Consider the following 15,322-nt stretch of genomic DNA (forward strand, 5'->3'; position numbering starts at 1 on the left):
CTTTTCTTTATATCAGATTATTTTAGATAAAGTATGTAATGGTTGAACAGAATGGATCATATTTATGAAATAAAACTTCAAAATATATGTTTGGCAATAATTTTCCTAAAACATTTTATTTGCATATTAAACTATAAACAGAATGAAAAAGCATGGGAGAACTAAAAAATGGCTTCAGATCATAAGGTTTTCACTTTTGTTCATAGGATAAAAAACTTAACTATGTCAAACCAAAGATAGTGCAGATTGAGATAGAAAATTAAAACTGAAAGGACTGATTTATATTTTCCTTCAAGGAATATAACTTTCCTCAGTGACAGGATTTACATCTCTGGCTAACCCTTTCACATTCAAAAGGACACATAAGTATATATGTAGTCTAGGTACATCATCTATATGAATAAGTTGTACTTAGATCACTAGTAGGTATCTAGATATATGGTTTTGATAACATTGGTGATGTTTTAAAATGAAACTTTTTCCATATTTTATACAGCCTAAAATGACAATGTGGGTTTTTTTTTCCTGTTTTTTTCCCCCACACAGCTCAGTCTAAGTTTCAGTTCAGTTCAGTTCAGTTTAGTCGCTCAGTCGTGTCTGACTCTTTGCGACCCCATGAATCACAGCACGCCAGGCCTCCCTGTCCATCACCAACTCCCGGAGATTACTCAAACTCATGTCCATCGAGTCGGTGATGCCATCCAGCCATCTCATCCTCTGTTGTCCCCTTCTCCTCCTGCCCCCAATCCCTCCCAGCATCAGGGTCTTTTCCAATGAGTCAACTCTTCGCATCAGGTGGCCAAAGTATTGGAGTTTCAGCTTCAGCATCAGTCCTTCCAATGAACACCCAGGACTGATCTTTAGGATGGACTGGTTGGATCTCCTTGCAGTCCAAGGGACTCCCAAGAGTCTTCTCCAACACCACAGTTCAAAAGCATCACTTCTTTGGCACTCAGCTTTTTTTATAGTCCAACTCTCACATCCATACATGACTGCTGGAAAAACCATAGCCTTGACTAGATGGACTAGATGGCAAAGTAATGTCTCTGCTTTTTAATATGCTATCTAGGTTGGTCATAACTTTCCTTCCAAGGAGTAAGCATCTTTTAATTTCATGGCTTCAATCACCATAGGCAGTGATTTTGGAGCCCCCAAAAATAAAGTCTGACACTGTTTCCACTGTCTCCCCATCTATTTCCCATGAGGTGATGGGACCAGATGCCATGATCTTAGTTTTCTGCATGTTGAGCTTTAAGCCAACTTTTTCACTCTCCTCTTGCACTTTCATCACGAGGCTCTTTAGTTCTTCTTCACTTTCTGCCATAAGGGTGGTGTCATCTGCATATCTGAAGTTATTGATATTTCTCCTGGCAATCTTGATTCCAGCTTGTGTTTCTTCCATCCCAGTGTTTCTCATGATGTACTCTGCATATAAGTTAAATAAGCAGGGTGATAATATACAGCGTTGACGTACTCCTTTCCCTATTTGGAATGAGTCTGTTGTTCCCTGTCCAGTTCTAACTGTTGCTTCCTGACCTGCATATAGGCTTAAGTTTAAGGAAGCAGAATTAGAGTGAGGTTAAGTCACCTGCATGAGGTCACTCATCCTGCTAATAATAAAGGCAGAACTAGAACCCTGGGTTTGCAATGCTAACCCTGGCACTCAGTATAACTGCATCAGTGTATGGTGACAATCTCTCTGAAGAGAATTTAGTGGCCTATATGGATAGATTCCTTCAAAGGCTACCTACTGCAGTTTTCTGGTCTGGAGAATTCCACGGACTGTATAGTTCATGGGGTCACAAACAGTCGGACATGACTGAGCAACTTTCACTGGATTGCAATAGCCCTTATTAAAGCAAAGACTTTGTAGGCATATTTCAAACTTGATTGCACGGAACTGTCATCATTCCTCTGCTCATGTTCACATTTCTAGATTATCCTTAGCTACTTAAAGTGTTACAGAGATTTCCACATTGGAATCAAATGAACTTAGCAGGTGCTCCCTTAGAAAAGGGTGTGATATGTTCTAAGTAACAGCTAAGATTCTAAAATCAAGACTCAGTCTTCTTATGATGTTTAATTTCACACAACTGAAATTTTCTTTTGTCACATAGAACATTATAATATGAGATAAAAAGCAAAATGAAAGAGCACTGGAAAATGAGCAAAGATACAATCTTATATGCGTCTTTTGTTCTTTTTCCTGCCCGCAGGACTCACTGTATATATATGTATACAAAGTATATAAACACATATGGAGACAGAAGTTGGAGGATGGTTGATTTTAGTTTCATTGATGTATCCATCAATGAAATGCAAATATTTACATTGTACACAGTAGAGGGAGGGACAAGTATTACAAAAGTAAAGCATCTCCTAGCAAACTCACATCGATAATGTTTCTTTGCATTACTCATTTCCTTGAGATGACCCTACCAAATTACACAGTTTTAAAGTCATTAGAACATTATCTTTCATTTTCTAAGACTTGACCTTTATTTCTTAACCTAGAGATGTCATTAGAGATATGACCTCTTATCCCATTATAATTTTCTTATTTCTACCACACTTCTAGCAACTATGAGAACACATTGCAAATTTTAATAAGCCATTCATTAATTTTGAGTCTATTTCTTCAGCCACCTCTTGATAGCGTTTTCTGGTTTCTTGAGTCAGCATTAGTGGAGACCAGCAGGGGAGGGTGAAACAGATTCATTCATTTTGCTACCAGTTTGCCACTTTGATGAGCAAGTAAAGCTTTTAGACTTTGTGTGGAATTCTCACTGTACAGTGTGTGACCTCTGGTCTCACTGATAGGCAGGGTTATCTTGTGTGAGTATCAGAGTGTATCAGCAGTACTACTGTATACGGAATAGTGCTGCTTAAGGAGCTGAACAGATTTTTCTATAAGCAGACACAAAAGGAAAGGCATGCTTGTGTGTTGGAGGTGGAGGAACCAATCAATCTTAGTTCAGGCCAAAGCCAATATTACTTAGATATTAGATTTGATAGTTAAGTTACTGGAATTTGCTGGAGCCTATCAGAATATAATCTGATTTTGTGATTAGTGAATTATGTCACAATTACTTCCTCTGGCTATTAAAAACTGTCATGTACAAGAAAAAAGGTAAAGTATTAAATATAGAATTCTACCTATTACTAGGTCACAACTATACTTAGTCTGCCAGGCTCCTCTGTCCATGGGATTCTCCAGGCAAGAATACTGGAGTCGGTTGCCATTTCCTTCTCCAGGGGATCTTCCCAACCCAGAGATTGAACCTGGGTCTCCCGCATTGCAGGCAGATTCTTTACCATCTGTGCCACCAGGGAAGCCCATACTAAAGTATATAACAGAGTAAAATCCTAAATCCTTACTATAGCTCACAAGGTACTCCCTGCCAGATCTGGTCTGTAGAGGAGTTCGGAAGTCATCTTCAAACATTTTCTCCCCCCTTCCTTTCTGGGTTCCACTCATACTGCCCCCCTTAGTGGTTATTTGGATAGTACAAAGTTGCTCCCACTTCCATGTACTCTGTCTATATCGCTGTTCCTTCAAACATCTGTATGACTTGTTTGCTCATTCCAAACAGGTCTAAGTTCAAGCAGAGACAGTCTGTTTCCTAAGGCTACTGTAAGAAATGATCACAAACTGGGTGGCTTAGAACTACAGAAATGTATTCTCTCACAATTCTTGAGGCCAGAAGTCCAGAATCGAGGTGTCAGCAGGGTTAGTTTCTTTTGAAGGCTGAGTGGCAGAATCCCTTCCCTGCCCCTCTCCTAGCTTCTGGCAATGCCAGGAATCCTTGGTGATGCGTGGCTTGTAGATGGGTCACTCCAGTCTCTGCCCCTGTCTTTAAATGACCCTCATCATTGTGTCATCTCCTGTTCTGTCTCTTTTAAGCACACCCATCACTGGAATTGAGGCCCACTCTGAAACAAGAATAATCTCAACATCTTTAATTATATCTGCTAAGAAACTATTTCCACATAAGGTCACATTCACAAATACCAGGGGTTTGGACTTGGATATATCTTTTGGGGAGCTTCCCTGGTGGCTCAGAAGGTTAAGACTCTACCTGCAGTGCAGGAGATTCAGGTCTGATCCCGGGGTCAGGAAGATCCCCTGGAGAAGGGCTTGGCAGGCTACAGTCCATGGGGTCACAAAGAATTGGACAAGACTGAGTGACTAACACACTATATCTTTTGGGGGGGGGCACTGTTCAACTTGTTAGATTGCACCTTCAGAGAGGTCATCACTGACCACATTCAATGGTAAATGAGCAGTAGTTATAATACATATACTATCACACTCTCCCATCTAACTCTGAATTACTTTTCTTCATAGTACCAAATATTCAGAGTATTTCAAATATCAATTTATCTATTTCTCCTTCTAGAATGTAATCTCCCTGAGAATACATTTTATTTGGCTACCTGCTGTTTCCTCAGCATCCAGAATATTACAAGGCAAGTAGGAGGTGCTCAGTCAATACTTACTGAATGGCCCAAATTTGGTTGAATACTATTAATTGGCTTTGAATAATTTATAGTGCTTGGCTTTCCTGGTGGCTCAGATGGTAAAGCATCTGCCTGCAATGCAGGAGACCCAGGTTCGAACCCTGGGTTGGGAAGATCCCCTGGAGAAGGAAATGACAACCCACTCCAGTACTGTTGCCTGGAAAATTCCATGGACAGAGGAGCCTGGTGGACTACAGTCCATGGGGTCGCAAAGAGTCAGACACGACTGAGTGACTTCACTTTCAGTATCACTTTTATAGTGTTTATGATTATACAAAATAGAGATACGGGGGTTGTTACGGACAGAATAAGGACTTCCCCAAAATGTCCACATTTATTTTTCTTTTGGGCCACATCATGCAGTGTGTGGGACTGTAGTTCCCCAGCCAGGGATCCAAACTGCATCCCCTGTATTAGAAGCACAGTGTCTTAACCACTGGACCTCCAGAGAAGTCCCCAAATGTCCACATTTTAATCTCCAGAACCTGGGACTATGACACCTTACATGGCAAAATGGAATTTGCTGATGTGATTCTTGAGATGGGGAGATAACCTTGGTTTCTCTAGGTAGGCCCATTGTTGATGATAAGAATCTTTCTTAAAAAGTATCAGAGTCAGAAAAGATGTGACAATGGAAACAAAGGTGAGAGTGAGAGAACTTTGAAGGTGCTATGCTGCTGGCTTTGGAGATGGAGAACGGGGTCACAAGTCAAGGAATGCAGGTAGCTTCTAGAAGCTGAGAAAGGTGGAAACAGATTTTTCCTTCAAGCTTCCAGAAAGGAACATAGCCATGCCCACACCTTGGTTGTAGCCCTGTAAAGCCCATTTTGGACTTCTGACTTCACAACTGTAAGATAATATATTGGGGTTGCTTCCAGGCTCCTCTGTCTATGGAATTCTCCAGGTAAGAATACTGGAGTGGGTTGCCATTCCCTCCTCCAGGGGATCTTCCTGACCCAGGGATCAAACCTGTCTCTCTTATGTCTCCTGCATTGGCAGGCAGGTTCTTTACCACTAGCGCCACTTGGGAAGCCCTTAAGCTACTAAGTTTGTGGTAATTTGTTAAACCAGCAATAGGACACACACACATTTCTTTCAGAGTCCTAATTTATCTTCCATAAAGAAGAGAACAAAAAAGATAAGAAACTTGTTTTTATGCCTTTTTTAAGTTTTGGAATTCCTTCAAAATTTTCTAAGTTTAACAAAATGAAAGATAAACAATATATTTTTTCTAATATATTTCTGAACTAAACCAGAGATATTATTTGTACAGTGTTTTATAAGATATGTGTTTCTATACCACTAAGGCCCATGCATGTTTTTAATGGTAACATACCCAAGCAGCTAAATCTCTAAAATTGAGGCCTAGTTCTTTGAGTACATTATACCAATTGCATTAATAAGGCTAACATATTCCATCTTGCCTGTCAGGGAAAGCATGGAACTCATAAATCAGTACGAATCATAATATTTATTGAAATAGAGGTTGTCCTCAAGCCCTCAGTAGAGAATTATCAGCATTTCGCAGCAGCTGCATTCAACAGTGAGCAGCTAATACATAGCAATCTGTAGTGAAATATTTATGAGCTTAATAGTTTTCATTTCTCTTTTAGTGAAATAGAGGGATGGTTCAGCTTTTGATTGTACAAGTATAGGATCTGATAGACACTGAAGCATGTCTTCATCTGGCTGGGAAAAAGAGCACAATTCCACAGTTTACAGTTAATGCAGTAAGTACTAGTGATAAAAATAACATTTTGTGTTGATCACTTTTATAAATGTGCTCTGTTCTGAAGTGTCATCTCTGATAGTACATATTCCTCACCAAGGACAACATTACACTCTCCACTGTACTGTAAGAAAGATCTTTGAACTATAAAAGTTCAAATGTGTGATGGTCAGAAACTCTACACACTATGAAAAAACCCAAAACACTGAACCAAGACAAATAGCAAGATATTCCAAACTAGAAATACATCCCAATATGAATGATGTAGACAAAGGAGGCAAAATGTTTTGAATGAACACAATCACTGCTTTATTCCTCTCTATAAGATGATGCCTGTTTAGGGACTCTGGGATGACCTCAGGGCCTAAGGAGTGTGGGTTTTACATTTTGAGCAGCTCCAACGGTATTTAGACTTTAACATCTTGCTGAAGGAAATATTCTGAATCATTTTTCATACCTCTGAGTCCTTTCTTGATGTTTCCTCAGCCTGAAATCATTTCTCCACCAACTGTCTGGACAGGTCCTGTGCAGAAAAGAGCTAACCTACCAGGACTGAGCCTGCTTCCCTTTAGAAAGGCTGGATTTCAAGGTTAGCTCTCCACCCGCCTGCGGGAACATAGATCTTGGGAGAGTTCCCATCATTCCCTGATAAGTATGGCTCACTGTGCCTAAATGGTGTGCAAACAACATGCTTCCCGCTGAGCATCTGAGCATGCTTTCCTTCTGGGAGTCTGGCATTTTGATGTGCCAGGCAGAGGGTGCTTATGTGACCAACCCTCGATACAATCCCTGGATGCTGTGTCTCTAATGAGCTTCCCTGACAGACAACATTTCACCTGTGTTGTCACAATTCCTGGTTGGAAGAATTATGTGCATCCTGTGTGACTTGCCTGGGAGAGGACTCTTGGAACATTGTGTCCGGTTTCCTCTGGGATTCACCCCACGTCCCCTTTCTCTTTGCTGTTCTTGTTTTGTATCCTCTCGCCATAATAAATCACAGCCGTGGAAACAACTATATGCGAAGTCCTATGAATCTGTCTAGTGAACCATAGAAACTAGGGATGGCCTTGGGGACCTTTGATATACTTCCCTGTATTCTCAGCTCCACCGTCACCTTCTCCCATTTCTCCCACCCTGGAAGAATCATACCCTCGACTGTTTTGAATAACCCAATATATACTGCTTGCATGGCTTTTAAAGGACATATTTCAGTTGCTGTGTATATGTCCATCTCCTGTTAGGACAGGAATCATGCTTTATTCATCTCTGTATCACTGTGTTCTAGCACAGAGACTATAAACTAAATAATTGCTCAATAAATACTAGTTCAGTGGAATGGTTATCAGAGGTGCAACTTGTAAGAAGATAATCAAATACAATCACAGGAATAAAACCAAAAGCACAAATTTTGGCATCCTTATATTCTTAGTTTTTTTTTTTTGATAACTAAAGATATTTTTGCATAAGCCAACTATCTAGTATATAAACAGACTTTTGATTATAAAGCAAAATATGACAATATAATAAAGCACATATACTGTCCACACAAATAGATCTAACTTTTGAATCTTACTTTCAGAATGGCATTTGTCATGATTTGTAACTAGCAAATAAAAGTAATTGCCATTTTATTTCCTATATGCTTGATCTTCTCTGATTAGATGTGCACACTTTGTAAAGCACTATCATTCTACATTTTCCCTTAAATTGATTGCTTTTAAATCACTGTATGTTTGGGGAAAGACTGTTTTGCCATAGAGATGGTGACTGGTCACCAATAATCAAATTAATATAGGAAACACCTCAGAAAATCTTGTGGTGTTCATGTAGTATTTTAAGATAGAATCTCAGCAAATTCATGAATAGTTTTGTCTTAAAACTTTGCTTCTTAATAAATGTTGACAAATCAATAATTACCCTATTAATGTTTCTGTTAAGCCCCTTGAACAGATTTCACAAGTGGTCATTTTTCAGATTTTTCATTCTTTTGAGTTAATCAGGTTGTAATAAGAAATACAAGTAGTTACTACCTGGAATCCTGTATCTGGTTAGAAGTGATTCATTCAACTACAAAAATAAAATTAAAATCTTTTCATCTCAGAAAGCTCTGAGATGAGACAGCCAATCATTTTGGTTTCTAGCACTGACTCAGTGAAACAGATTAATCAAAAATTTTAAAAAATATATATGTTAAATTATTGTTGGAATAATAGAAAAGGATATTTAGATATGCACAATATTATATTAAAAAGTAGTTCTTTGGGAAAAAAAAAGTAGTTCTTTGGTTTTTCCCCTATAAACATACGATCCCAAAGAAGTCTTCAAATTCTTTCACTCTCCCACTGTCGAAACAGTCAATAGCAAAGCACTGTCAAGTATATAAACTCAGCTCTTTGCCTCAGCTCATGCTGACCAAATGCTCTTTTACTTTTTGTTTAAAAAGTCAGCAAAGATCAGAAAGGTTCCTTCAATCCTAAAAGATCCAAGAGATACAGATAAGATGGCTTCGCACACTGAAAGAAACCTGATATGCTCTGCACTATGTCAATGACCTAGGAAATAATAGATGTATGAGAAGTGTATTTTGGTCAAATAAACAACTTGTGCATTTCACAGAGTAAATATGACAAGTACAGTGAACTATTTTGATTTTTTTAATGATTTTCATTTATACGATCTTCAGGTCAAGGTACTTCAGTGATACATTTACTGATGAGTTCTGAATTATGCAGACTATATTTGAATGCTGCAGTGATGCCAATACAATGATCTATTATCCACAGATCAATGGGAAAAAGGATGGGTGCACTTGAAAATTACAGAAGCTCATCTACTCTATTGTGTTGGTGGCCTAGTTCCAAATTAAAGATGTGAACATCCGTGCATTAATATCGGAGCCAGGTTTTAAAGACAATCAGGCCAAAGTTGAGTTCAATTTAAGGGCTCTTTTGATTATTTGCTTACAATGTCAAGCTAACTTTAAAATGCCTTAACAGCTTCCATGGCCATGGTCAACACTTTGAAAACTTGGAACCTTTATGGTCTGCCTCTTCTACCCCATGACTCCCAATGCAAGGCATGGATTGTTTTGGTCTAATTTTGCCTGATTGGTAGGTTGCAAAAAAAAAAAAAAAGAGAGAAGCTAAATAAATGGCTCATAAATGTTCTGTTTTCATGGAAATACAGTTTATATCCATGCATGCATTCACATACTATTTTATGAATATACTTCTTTATTTTTGAGTCTTTCCTTTTATTCACAGTGTATAACAAGCTTGGAGTTTATCATACATTAGTATTAATAATTTCTAGCCTTGTTTTTTTAAGTTAATTTTTATTGGAGCATAGTTGCTTTGCAATGTTGTGTTAGTGTCTATGGTAGAGCAAAGTGAATCGGCTACTTGTACACATACATCTTCTCTTTTTTGGATTTCCTTTCCATTTAGGTCACCACAGAGCATTAAATAAGAGTTCCCTGTGCTACACATTAGGTTCAGGAATATACTGCTTTGCAGAAGCTTATCCTCCAATTTAATGCATAGCTTCAGTAGAGATTGACATGAGATTGTCAAGGAAGAAGGAGATGCTAGCCTCTCAACTAAATTCTAAACAGAGATGAGTGGTATGACATGTCACTAACAGTTTGCTCTCATATTTAAAACATTTGCATTGTGTAACTAATAAATGAGACTACATTGATTTCTTAAAGAGACAAGCATCCTTCTTTTATTAAGTACCTTCCATGCACCAGGCAGTCTACCCATCAAATTTACTTATATTAGTTCATTTTAATCCCACCAGCAACCCTATGAGATGATGCTGAAATTGGGAATGAAGGATTAAGAAACTAGCCCATAGTTTCTTATATTGGTGCATGGCAAGCTGTTGTAATAGCTTCCAATCTGTCCATGCCTCTCAGTATACTTAGTTTTTGGTAGCAACCTTTACTCTGTCTGTGGGCTTGGCCATGAGGCCAATGGGACAACAGCAGAGACTTGAAAAGTGCATGCGTTTTTGGACTCAGCCTCCTTTAATGATCTAGGGATCCTGGCCACACCACTATCTGACAAAGTTCGGGTCAGCCTGCTAAAAAGTAGAAGACCACATGGAGCAGAGATAGGCAATACCAGCAAGAGCCTCCCTAGGCCACCCTACCCCACCCAACCTGACAGTTCCTTCCAGACACATATGTGAACCTTAGCTCAGGTCAGGTGGGTCTGGCCTAGACCAAAAGAACCACCTAGTAGAACCCAGCCCCAATTGCCTTCCTACAGGATTATGAGCTAAATAAATAGCTACTATTTTAAGCCACTAAGTTGTAGGGTTCTTTGTTACATGGGAAAAGCTAACTGATTGAGTGAGTTGAGCTCTGTATCCATGCCTCTCTGTGTCTGAAAGACCATGTTCACAACATAAATAACAGAAGAGAAGTGAGGTGCTAGAGCTCTTGATTAAATTATGTGAAATTATACTGAAGAAAGCCCAGGTCAGGTCCCAAAGCAAGCAGCACAAATCAGAGTTAAAGTCACAGTAATTTGTTCCCTGTGATCTGAATGGCCAAAAAGATGTGCTCAAATCCCAAATGTCGCTTTCTGTGCAAATGAAACCAGACTGCCTGAATTTTATGATTCTAATTCAATTGGGCTATGAGATACGGACCTACATTTATACGTATAAATATTTTTGTTTCGGCTCCCAAGCATCTCAAAGACAATGCTCTTGATACTTGAGGAGATTCCAAGTTGGAACAAATGAATAGCAGCCTCACTTTATGCATTTTCACCATGGTAAAGTCTTTCCATGCTGATCGTCTCATTGTGCAATGTGAATTATTCAGAATATAAATCTGCTTTCTTTTTGCACCTAAGGGACGATAAATTTGACAATGGAGATAGATTTGAAGTATAAATCATGCTGGAGACTTCATGAATATTCAAATTAAATCAGGTCTGGTTCTGAACCCCACACTCCTGCTCACAGCGTAAATCACTGTGTATGTTGCTCAAGAGGTCACCCGAAACGGGCTTTAGTGATGCTTTTTTTTCCCTTGGAAAATGCAATTAATTACAATTGTCTGCCCCTAAGGATTTCACTTTCAAATTGTTTATTTTCTGGTGTCACTGATGAGCTGACTGGGAAAATGAAACACTTCAGTTTAATTACCAGCTGCAATTACAGCTCGTGTAAAGGTACTTCATCGTATATTTTTTATAATTGTCTATTCTTATGATATAATATGCAGTTATATTTGCCACCTTTCAAAACACTAACAATGCCACTCCATTTCCAAGAAAAAGTTAACATGAGATGACTCTAAAATGACTTCAATGTGGCTTGCAGATATTTAAACACAGGGGTAGGTTCTGTTTCATCCAAGTTCATTCAGTTTCTTGGACTTCAATATAGAAAGATAATGAAGATGAGAAAAGAGATAAGAAAACATAGTCGACAACTTTATTAAGGTGAGACTTCGTTTTAGAATAGAGGTGATGTGAAAGCTGAAAGAACTTTTTCGTTCAGATGTAAGTGGATAGGAGTTTACATCCAGCTTTTTTCCCTTACCAGATGTGTGACTAAGGTCATTTTCACTTTTTTAATTTTATTGCCTATTTGGTTTATCTTTCAAGTTGTACTTACAAAAGAAAGCAATGCTGGTTCCTAACAGGGGCTGTTGTGAGGATTAAGATAATTGATGTTGACTGTCATAATTCTTGGTATAGAGTAGAGACTCAACAAACTTAAGTACCTTACTCAACCCTTCAAGTTTATTATATTGTACATACCAGACTGTATGATATGTTGGTTACTGTGGGTTGTGGAGCCATACTTTCCAGATTCAAATCCTGACCATACTACTACTATTTTGGAATCTCCAGCATGTTACTAAACCTCTCTGAGCCTCTTTATTTTCACCTGTGACATGCAGCAATAATATAATCTACCTAATAGGGTCATTCTTAAGACTTACACAACCTAGGTCTTGTAACAATGCAGGAAAAGGTGCCTAGCATAGTAAGCTGACAAGAAATCAAGATGACTGGTGGCAAAACAGCAATGCTTTTGTTTTAAATGTAACAGAACCCTCTAAAGAAGCCTCTGATTGCACCTTTAGTCACATTTTTAATTTGGGGAGCAAAGTACTTTAATCCTAAGACCAGGATACAGAATAAAGTGCAAAATGTAGATAACGACCGTATCTGGTATTGTACATTCTTGTATCTCATAATTTTTGATCTGAAATAATAGATACAGTCTCTGGATTTTGCTTCTGGATTGTTATTTACTGGGTACTACAATGTTTTTGAATGTTTGGCCAAGGGGCTGTGAACAAGCATGAAATCCATATTAGTGTCAAAACAGATCTGTGTTTTGTTATTGTTTGCTGCTTTGTATACGGCTTGAAGACATGGACTTTGTGCAGCTGTCACAACAGGAAACGTGAACAGTTTTATATATGTTGTTTATGTAAGATAACCCAGCATATACAATGGAAAGATAAAATCCTAAACATACCAGTACATCAAAAATAAAATATGAATGGAAGTCCACCATAACGTCTACACGGTTTTACTTAACGAGTAATGCAGCATAAACAGAGGATATTTGCAACTGGATCATTTTGCACTGATAGGCTTGCAATTCAAAGTATGTCATTTGATCTTTTATTGGTTGATGCAAGGCTATTCCAGAAGTCCATTACATGAGGGCACCTGGATTCCAGACTTGAGCAGAACTAAAGGTGATAACATTCCACCTTGTCTCACTAGTTCTTAAAAGTACATCATCCCAATAGAAATACAAACAAAAAATTCATGCTGGTTTCCCACCCTCTTGGCAGGGGGCAGGGGTGAGGGGCTGTGCTGTGATATTTCCAGAGCTGGATTTAACACGTGTAAGCAGTTTTCGTGTCAACTGTGCTTTTACACTCACTACTAGAGTCATCAATATACGCTTAGCTATGTCCATACAGACATATAAGGATACAAAATCTTCAAGGTAGAAACAGAATATGTAGCTGATCAGCAATGCCCTTTAAGAGCAGAGTAAAAAAGAAAAAAAGCAATTTTAAGCACATTTTTGATGGTTATGGCAAGCTATCTTAGTAGTCAAATGACAAGATGATGTTTTGTTTTTAGCACACTGAATTGCATATAGATATGAACTCAGAGGAACTTTTAAGAAGTGTTCAAGCTTCACTTGTGACCCTGAAAGAAAGGTTTTCCTGGGGAACTTCTACAAGTACAGAAACAGCTCTGTGCTTTATGGGTGAGGGGAATGACTATTAGGTTGGTGCAAAAGTAATTGCAGTTTCACACTGTTGAACTTTGCTGTTTGATATTGGAATACCTTCTTAAATAAATGTGGTTATGTCATACATCATTTTAATGCACACTTCTTGCTTTATGTTTTTTTTTTCTTTTTTTTGCTAATGACATTACTTGCTGTTTATTGTACTGGAGGCTACAGAAATTATGTTAGACAAAAAGCAAATTGGAGCAATTTTCTTATTCAAGTTCAAAATGTGTTGCAAAGCAGTGGAGACAACTTACAACATCAACAACACATTTGGCCCAGGAACTGCTAATGAACATACAGTGCAGTGGTCGTTCAAGAAGTTTTACAAAGGAGATGAGAGTCTTGAACATGAGGAGTGTAGTGGCCAGCCATGGGAGGTTGACAATGACCAACTGAGAGGATCATCGAAGCTGGTCCTCTTATAATTACATGAGAAACTGCTGAAGAACTCAGTGTTGACAATCCTATGGTCGTTTGGCATTTGAAACCAACTGGAAAGGTGAAAAAGCTTGATAAGTGGGTGCCTCATGAGCTGACTGAAAATCAAAAAGCCATCGTTTTGAAGTGTCATCTTCTCTTATTCTACACGACAAGAATGAACAATTTCTCGATTGGATTGTGATGTGCCTTGAAAAGTGGATTTTATGCAACAACTGGTGATGACCAGCTCAGTGGTGGGACTGAGAAGAAGCTCCAAAGCACTCCCAAAAGCCAAACTTGCACCAGAAAAAAAGGTCATGGTCACTGTTAGGTGGTCTGCTGCTGGTCTGATCCACTACAGCCTTCTGAATCCCAGTGAAACCATTACCTCTGAGAAGTATGCTCAGCAAATCGATGAGATGCACTGAAAACTGTAATGCCTGCAGCTGGCATTGGTCAACAGAGGGCCCAATTCTTCTCTACGACAATGCCCCACCACATGTCACATAACAAATGCTTCAAAAGTTGAACAAATTGGGCTATGAAGTTTTGCCTCACCCACCATATTCACCTGACCGCTCACCAACCGACTACCACTTCAAGCATCTCGACAACTTTTTGCAGAGAAAATGCTCCCATAGCCAGCAGGAGGCAGAAAATGCTTCTAAGAGTTCATCGAATCTTAAAGCATGGATTTTTACACTACAGGAATAAACCACCTTATTTCTTATTGGCAAAAATGTGTTGATTGTAATGGTTCCTAGTGTGATTAATAAAGATGTATTTGAGCCTAATTATAATGATTTAAAATTCATGATCTGAAGCTGCAATTACGTTTGCACCAATCTAATTAGAAGGCCAGTCATAGAACTAGTTTTACCTTGTTGGGAGGCTAGAAAGGATGTGCACCATGAATTGTGAGGCAGCTAGATTTCAGATGTAGGTAAAAGATATTCCTTAAAAGGAATGACTGCTCTAGACACATACTTGAGGGAATTTTGTGGGGAAGAAGCATTAGATTCAATCCAAAACTAGCCAGTCCTATACCCTGCCATGGCAGGCATCACTAATAGATCACAGCGGCCCTCCCTGATGAGAAATATCTTAGAATTGTTCCTAACACTCCAGCCAGCTATTCCTAGTGGGACTTCTCTCAACTGACAAAATTTATATTTGTCAACTCAGAAATAAGTACAATTCCTAAGGTGAGCTCCAAGGAGAATAAACACAATTGTCCCAGAGGCAGATTTTAAATAAGTTTCTAAATTTAAAAGTGTTCAGAGTGGAACATTGTCCCTAAAATCTCTGGGAAGTGTTTGAGGACATCCTGGGAAAATGCACTATAGGGGATTCATA

The 15,322-nt window shown here is 38.7% G+C and overlaps 1 protein-coding gene and 1 non-coding gene across 2 annotated transcripts in view; one reads left to right on the forward strand and one right to left on the reverse strand.

Annotated features, from left to right (window-relative positions):
- Positions 1 to 15,322, reverse strand: part of IL1RAPL1 (interleukin 1 receptor accessory protein like 1) — a 1,418,929-nt gene that overhangs the window by 129,380 nt on the left and 1,274,227 nt on the right. The gene's annotated exons all lie outside the window — the stretch shown is intronic.
- Positions 4,563 to 4,635, forward strand: TRNAC-GCA. Its single transcript has one exon. It is a non-coding gene; the product is annotated as a tRNA-Cys (tRNA).

This window comes from Cervus elaphus, chromosome X (genome assembly GCF_910594005.1).
Source record: "Cervus elaphus chromosome X, mCerEla1.1, whole genome shotgun sequence".
NCBI classification, from domain to species: Eukaryota; Metazoa; Chordata; class Mammalia; order Artiodactyla; family Cervidae; genus Cervus; species Cervus elaphus.